We start from the raw sequence: 8,685 nt of genomic DNA, 5'->3' as shown, positions 1-8,685 counted from the left end.
TCTCTAAAGGTCACTCTTTTTTGAAAGGGTAAAAATGCCTCCTTTAGTTGTTGGAATGGGTTGTGGCATAAATTCAGTGAAATAAGCAGATTTTTCAATTTTCCCTATAAAAATTTTCATGTTTGGATTACAACTGTAAGCACATCACATTTTATTGCAGCTGGATCCCCTCTATCCTGCAATATCTATACTAATAGCACAATACCCCCCTCCCCCTCAATACTGGAAAAGTTGAGACGAACATGTGTCAAACATACAAACCCAGGTGCTTCATTTTGCACTTTTTTATTGGAGCAAATTATAATGCCTGCCAAAAAAGTGGCTAATCCTCATTTACATTTTAGATATATATTTTTTTCAATCAATAATATCTTCTGTGAGAAGTATGGCCTGAAAATTTTGAGTAAACACATTAAATTTTTCACTAATTTTTATTTTAGTAAAAAGGTCATATTTTCCCTTAGGAAATTTTGAATGTGATGAAATTTGATGCTCAGACCTCTAAAGGTCATTTGAGGCAGTGAGAAGCTAAGGGATGCAAGTGGACTATTTTAAGTTTCGAGTAAAACACGTTTAAAGAGATCAGATCCTAGGTAGGCTTTCATTGATTTTTTTTTCTAAATCATGCTATACAGCAGCACCTACCAGGGCTACTAGTACAATCTCTTGCCCCAAAACAGAGGAGAGGTTCACCTACCATTTGTACCAGTTATCTCCAAAATTTTAATTTTGCCACTTGCATCAATTTGCTTCTCACTACCTCATTTACAGGAAGTTATAAAAATAATGGAAACACCTGTGAATAAAAGTGACATTTTGACTGTATGTAAGAATAAATCTAGATGTTTGGTTTTTTTTTTATAAGTAGCAATGTACATATTCTGGTAGTATACGGTGGCTTAATGGAAGTTCTGGAAGTCTTGGAAATTTTTTTTTAAGCACGGGAAATGTCGGACCTCTTAAATTTTAAAAGAGGCCAAATTGTTTTAGCACGTCTAGCTGGAGTCGGTGTAACTGAAAAATCTCAATTTTTGGCATTTCTAGAAGTATAGTATCTAAAGTCATGACAGCATACGCACAGCACGGTAAGACAAGCTCGGCAAAGAAAAATAGTAGATGGAAAAAGAAGCTCGGTAAAAGAAACCGACGGGTATTGAAGCGGATTGTAATGTCTAAAAAACGAACAATAGGCCGCAAAAATGACCACAGTACTCGATCACTATCTGGCTTCACCAGTGTGAGTGATTACAGTCAGAAGGCACCTTTATTAACAGAACATTTACGGCAGAGTAGCGATTTTCAACACCACACTTGTCTCAGTGTTTCCATTATTTTGATAACTACCTGTATGTCATGTGTTGTTGAATTAACTGACTTTTGACCCTTTTTACTAATCCTTTGTAATTCAAACAGAAAACGAATGAAAATTCTTTTATCAAAAGTCTAAAAAATCTGCTTATTGCACTGAATTTATGCTAGAGATGTGTCATTCATGAATGAACTGGTCAAAAGGAACGAATCCTTAAAATGAATGGATCCATTCGTTCACCTAAAAAATGAACAACCGTTCTTTTGAACGGTAAGCAGTTTGGAACATTGTATTGATGCACTTGTGATTAAGTTGCATTCTTTTTTGAATTACATTCATTTTCAAAGTTTTAACTCTTAATCAATCTCAAATTTTCTTTTCAGTGCAGTACAATGTATTCATTTCGAACCTTTTTACTTTCTGCTTTATTCCTCACTTCTCTTTAACCATTGCAGCTCATTTGCAATTTTCCAATGTATCCATTAGTAATGTTTTGTGCAACTTGGCTAGAAACAAAATGTTTGTACTTTCCACTTCCTGTTCCACGCACCTGTTAAGATCCTTCTCATGCTTTTTGTCGCCAAAATTATTTCATAAATTTCCTTTTATCACTTTTCTTGGCGATCCTTTTGTCTTCTGTAATACCCCTCCTATCAACTACCATCTATATTGATTTGGCTCTATTTTTAACTTGCTTGGCGACTTCCAAGTGGCTTACATCACATTCAATATCCAAAGAATTTTAATAAGTATTATTACGGTCTAATTTTTTCTCCATTTAAAAGAGTGTTGAGTTTTTTTCCATGTTCGCATTTGTACTGTGGGGTAATTTTGAAGCTCTCTAATATTTAGGTGAGTCTTTTTTTTTTTAATTAAGTTGTCCAGTGCTCCGGTTGAGCTACCAATATATATGTTGTTACTTTTCTCGTTATACATGGTCTATTGGTATTGCTATATAGTGCTGTTGCTGGAAAAAAATATTTGAAGGAATGCACCTTTTTTTTTGGGGGGGGGGGTAGATATCATGGTTCACAGATGTTTGTTTTGCGGTCAAAAAAGGTCAGTTTCGACAACTTACGGCAACGCGTTTTATGATATAATATTTTTGATGAGTTCATGTATATTTAACGTACATAGTTTTAATATACATTTCTTTATTCTCGTGTTTAATATTATAGCCTGTTTCTTTTTTTTTTGATGTAGTTTTTATTTTTTTAGTGATTTACATTTTTTTTTTAATGTAACCTAAAGTACATATTCAAAATTATTTTTTGTTTTATTTTCACCTGTGTCCATACTACACTTGGAGTATGATATTTCTATTTAGAATTAATGCACTATTTCACTTAAGTTAAATTTTGCAAATTTTCCGACATCATAAACAGTTCATTTATTATTATTATTATTTTTTAATATATAGTAGAATTCAATAACTTAATTTTGTGACATGCTGAAATGGAACCTACAATTTTTGGAATGGAAAACAAATCTTACCATTCGGCAACTGAGGAATATCTTACAAAATAAACTATAATTGCCTTATACATCAAAACCTGAATTAAGTTTTTTTGATTAATTTTTATAGGCCTTTTTTTTTTTTTTTTTTTGCTTTTAGATGATTTAAGTTATTTTTCTTTCAAAGAATATTACTGATAAAATGCAATATTTTGAATGTGCGTGAATATGTCGTGCAGAGAGATTACCTGCAACTTTTTTAAATAAACGGGTTAAATGAACGGATCAAAGGAACAAACGATCGTCCAATGAACGGATCATTAAAAAGAATGACATTGCCCACCTCTAATTTATGACCTATTTCAGACACCACAGGAAGCATTTTCGCTCTAAGAACACTTAATTGACCTTTTGAGGTTTGAACTTCGAGTTTCATCACACGTTGGAGGAAAGGACAGTTGGGGATGTGTTGCTTTAAGGTAAGTATTAGGGGATAGGGGGAATCAAGCAGCAGTGAAATGTGATCCGCTTCTACTTATAATCAAACCCAAAAGGAATGATTTTTTTTTCTGACTTTTTTTAACTAAATATACGTCTATTTCAGGCATCAAGAGTAAACACTTTTTGAGGTTTCAACTCCAAATTTCATCACAGTCGACATCTCATAGTGCAAAAATACAACTATTTTACTGCAGTTAAAAACTAATGAACATTTTAGTGTGTTTGCTCAATTTAAAAATTTTGAGACTTTTCCCAGAAGATATTATTTGATTTGAAAAAAAATATCTGTAATGTTCAATTGTTCATAGGGATTGCCCACTTTTTGCTGGTACAGTATTCTGCTAAAGAAAAAAAAGTACAAAACGAGGCATTCTAGTGTACACCAGCGTGCCTTGGCGACTAGTTTTTCAAAAATTCTTTGTTACATCATAATTTAAACTATAAAGCTATGTACAGTAATCTCGAATGTAACCACCTCTGGTTGGTATCTCCGAAAATCGATTGACAAAAGAGGTTTACTTTACAGAGGTTGCTTTAAATTGGTTAATATCGTTCAATACATATTTTGTGATTAAAAATTTTATAGATTGTATTAATTTCTGTAAAAGCAAAGAATTTACTACATTTTAGCAAAACTTTAAATCTAATAATAATTATTTTTAGATTTATTTTAGTCTATTATTTCCCTCTAATATGGTTTGACCAACTACAGGGCTCAATTTCTGTGAAAAGTCCTGTCGCATGGGTGTAGGGATATCATATGTTATGTAAAGATCATGGCAGTCGAGAGAAAAGATTTATGTGTTTTCAATATCTCCCTTGTTGGTCTATGTTATTATTATTTTATGCAATGATAAGTCTGTTAGAGCTCTTTTTATTAATATTGTAGTTCTTGTTGACTTAATTACTATAAGCTAAAAAAAAATCCCGAAGTGTGTCCTCGAAGAAGAAAATCCTCCCAAAAAGTGGTCACCTTCCAATAACAGACAAAATTTCTTGTTCCGCGACTGTCTACTGTTCGGGAGACCTACTATATTCGAAGTTATTTTTAACAGACACACAAAAAGAATTAAAAAACAAATGCTATTTTGTGCACCAGATGGCAGCAGAAGTATTGAGTAACAAAAAAGGAAGTTTCTGTTTCTCATGCGAACCGCGCATCCATCGCCTTTTGGCGAATTGCCAGCTGAATGATGGGTTGCGAAACAATTGGTGTAGGAGGGGAACTTTTCGCAGTGGTCTGAGGGGGAGTAGGTGTGAGTCACGTGAGTTCACCCCTATCTCTCTACAATCTATTGCTACTCTGGTACGGTAACTTTACCTCTGCGCTTAATTACCGCTGTTTCTGATTACGAGAACCCATAAATTTGCATGGCAAAAGTGCCGCCCCGGGGTCTCGGTTTTCAAGATATACAGCACATTAGACTCTCGCTGATATTGTTACTTGATGCAACTGTGATATCATTGGATGAAAAGTGTTATTTCGGATGCATTACTATTAATAAAGTAATTAAAAAAATTTAAATTGTGAATCACGGCCGTCTTAATGGATCACGGTGATGAATTTTTTTTTGGCGCAACTCACCCCTCTCTTTCAAATGTAGTTGGTTAAATACTACAATTAGTGATAGGCATGCAAGTGAGCCCCGATTGAAGGTTTCTATAACACCCCCAAAGAAGTCCTCATTCGGTAAATTTTGACACTTCCACAAATTTGAAGACAATAATGCACTATTGAAGGATGCTTAATATTGTCTCTTCTCAATAGGCTCTGGTTGCTGGTATTATTTTATCATTCGGTAAATAGGGTATTCACCCTCTCCCAAAAATTGAAGTTCGGGAACCTCTGTAGGGAAGTCTTAATTTCTGCCAAAAAAAAAACCCTCAAAAGCAGGGCTGTGGAGTCGGAGTCGTGAGAAAACATGCCGAATCCGACTCCGGGTTAATTTTTTTTTCTTTAATTTTCACTGACTCTCCTTGCATTTTTTCAAAAACGAACTACCTAATTGGTTCCATTACATGTATAAAGGCCGACTAATAACAAAATAACTTCCATTGACAACCAACTGGCAACCGAACTTTCTGTAATATATGCCGTCCCTTGCTTCTTCTGTAACTTTCTTTAACTAATAGCAATTTTCAGCAAACGGTTTTGTTGCCCAAACTTTTCTAAGTAATCACTTTCAAATAGACATAATTACATATTTTTTACTTCGATCACAGTTATAAAATAGTAAAAGTAATATCCCTTGGGCAAGTAGACTCAAGTGGAAATCAGACTTACATGTACCCGGCCTCTCCCCGCAATGTAGTGCCATATTTTCGTTGGAATTTTACAGATGAAACACTATAATTAAAAATTTATTCGGGAAAATTTTCAGAATTAAAGTAGCTATATTTTTTTTTAATTTACAATAACTTGGAGAATCACCCGAAGCGGACCGCCTCGCCTCCTCTCAAGAAAGTTTTTTTGACTTAATAAAAAAAAGCTTGTTTTCTCTCAAGTTGCAGCTTTCAAGTATTGAAAGCACACGATTCGATCAACATCTATTTGTTAACCATTGAAAAGGGAGCAAATTAATCCATTTCAGAGCTTGAAAGAAAATGGAATTTTTAATTAATCTCATTTTCAAAATCGCAACTATTGGAAAATTTGATTTTGAAATCGAATTTCTAACGTTGTATGCATTTTAGGTTTACAGTAAAGTACTACGCGAAAATTCTATAAAAAGGCTGTAATATTTCAATCTTTGTTTAGGGGCTTTTCTCCTTTCCATGAAGGGGGAAAATACAAAAAAATAAATTTAAAAGCCGGAGTTGGAGTCGGAAGCTTTAAAATCCTATCGGCTATTTTCCTTTCGACTGCGCAGCCCTGCTCAAAAGTCGTCTCTTTAAAACTTATCTTCATGCATAAATCGCCTTAACTCCGTCTAATATGTAAAAAATCCCTTTGAGTTCCTACGTGTACAAATCAAGCATTCGAGGTAGGTGAGGAATTTGGGTAGTATTTTAATTATTACATTTAGAGATGGGCATTGTCGTTCTTTTTAATGACCCGTTCATCAGAAGATCGTTCATTTTTTCGACCCGTTAATTAAACTCGTTCATTTAAAAATGCTGCAGGGGATCTCTGTACAAGACATAGTCATGTACATTTGAACTGTTTCATTTTATCAATAACATTCTTTTAAGCAGTGGCGGATCTTTGATTTTTTCGGGCCGGAGCCGGAGTAAAAATTTCAAACTGCCGCCCTTACCCATCTTTAAGTTTTTATTTTGAGGTTCAACGAAAAAAACCCTCAGAAAGGGTAAATTTGCTGCATAGAAAGTGCACCAGGCGGCAACTTCTGGGGCGGCTTGCCCCAGATCTTTTGACCCTGCTTTGGGAAACTAGAATGAGACCCAAGATTCGAATGCCACAATATTAAAGATTTAGCTAAAGGGGGAAAATTTAATAGGGAAGGAAAAAAATTACATACATAGAAAAGAAAAAAATATGAATTATGAATGCCAAAGATTTTTTTGTGTTGACACATACGGAAAATACCGTAGAAACATTTTACTTGAATTTGAAATAAACGTTTTCGAAAACATAATATATATACATAGTGCTGTAGTTGAAGGGGGAGGGGGTAACGTAATTTGGGAGGGGGGGGGCTTTGCGATATTTAGGGGGGTTGTGCCCTTGCTCTTGGGGTCTTGGGGCGGGGATCGGGCACTGTGACTGTGCTTTGTGCAAGAGGGCTTCCCTGATGCTTCTGCTCAAATTACTAATTCCAAGCTAACAAATGAAGATACCTTTCGATTTCACGTTACTCTAATAGATGGCGCTAAGTATTCTCGTTCTACAGTTCTTCTAAAGAAAAGACACATTTCGAATACTTAGGAGCATTCTCAGATAATAATTTATTTATATAAAAAAACTGAATGCTTTTAAGTGTTATTCAGTCCATTCAACAAAAGTTATCACCTTAAAAAATGAAAGTACATTCTAATGCGTTACATTGATTTATAATTATCAATTATACCCCAGGAGTGCCCCCCCCCCCAAGTTCAATGGCACAAATTCCCCCCTCCCAGCCTCCCAAAATTTTTCTCAACCTTCTTTGCCTATTTAATATTTTATTTTTAACTCACTTTTTTATTTTATTTATTTTTTAAAAAATATTTTTATTTATACAGTATATTTATTTATTTTAAATTATTATTATTGTTATATTTTATTAGAAAAGTTCTGTGCTACGCCAATGACACACATACACACACACAAACTAAATAACTAAATGAAATAAAATACAAACAGAAGAAAATAAAATTAAAAAAATAATTCAAGTTAAAAATAAATCAATAAATAAATTTAAATAAATGAATTTAAAAAAAATGAAATAAATGAATTTAAAAAAAAAAATTAAAAATTCCCCACAGAAATTCTGATGTCACCAACTTGCGCCATATCCCCCCCTCCCCCAACCCTGTGGGCACTCCTGAATTATGGTTAATGTTTTATTGTTTTTGTTGTATCGTAAGAAAGAACAGAAACCATAGGGACTGTTACATTGATATTTTTATACTTAATATCAATATTTTCGTTATGCTATTGAATAAATAATCTTGAATGAATAGAAAGTGTTTCTTCAATGGATGAACAAAATAAATGTAAAACTGATTTCTAAAATTTCTATGTTCATTTGTTTTTCTTCCTTACTTTTCTTTTCTTTTTCTTTTCTTTTCTTTTTTTTTTCATTTTTTCTTTTAATTTTCTATTAGGAAAAAGAAAAAAATTAAGCATTAAAAATGAATGTAACATGCAATGTGATACATTTATAAATTAACTAAAACATTTTTTTAAATCTAACAAAATTCTGACAAAATATTCTGATTTAAAGGTTTGCAAACACTTCTCAGCTTAGTTTTAGTTGGTAAGTCTTTAGAAAAATCCCTATGTTTTATTTCTATTTATTTTTTTCAAAAAGGAAAAAGATGATGAAAAGTGATTAATGAAAGCCGCACGTGCGAGAGGAAAAATTTCTTTCTTGTTTCAACGAAATTCAACGATTTCTTTTAAATTAAAAAAGAAAAAAAAATGGCGTCCGTCGAGCCGGAGTCGAACCAGCGACCTATGGATTTCTGCTTAAACCAGCTACAGTCCACCGCTCTGCCAACTGAGCTATCGACGGCACACTTGATGAGTCTTATTTTCTTTGAATTATGCACTTATGACCTAAAAGTTTGTTACTTCCTTTTACAAAAAAGGAAGTATTGTATTCGCGAAAAAAATTTCACTCAAAAATCGCCTTTAATTTCCATTTTGCTCACCCCCAAATGAATGTTGAGTTTTTTTTTCGATTCGACCACATGCGGAAAAGTGCCTAAGAATGTATAGACACGCGAAATATCCATTTTGACCATCACCGAGGTAA

General features: G+C 33.5%; 1 non-coding gene across 1 annotated transcript; it reads right to left on the bottom strand.

Annotated features, from left to right (window-relative positions):
- Positions 1 to 8,354: 8,354 nt before the first annotated feature.
- Positions 8,355 to 8,442, bottom strand: Trnay-gua (transfer RNA tyrosine (anticodon GUA)). The gene is given in 2 exon segments: positions 8,355 to 8,390; positions 8,406 to 8,442. It is a non-coding gene; the product is annotated as a tRNA-Tyr (tRNA).
- Between the last annotated feature and the right edge of the window lie 243 nt (positions 8,443 to 8,685).

Source organism: Uloborus diversus, chromosome 1 (assembly GCF_026930045.1).
Source record: "Uloborus diversus isolate 005 chromosome 1, Udiv.v.3.1, whole genome shotgun sequence".
Lineage (NCBI taxonomy): Eukaryota > Metazoa > Arthropoda > Arachnida > Araneae > Uloboridae > Uloborus > Uloborus diversus.
This window is presented reverse-complemented; position numbering and strand designations above follow the sequence as displayed.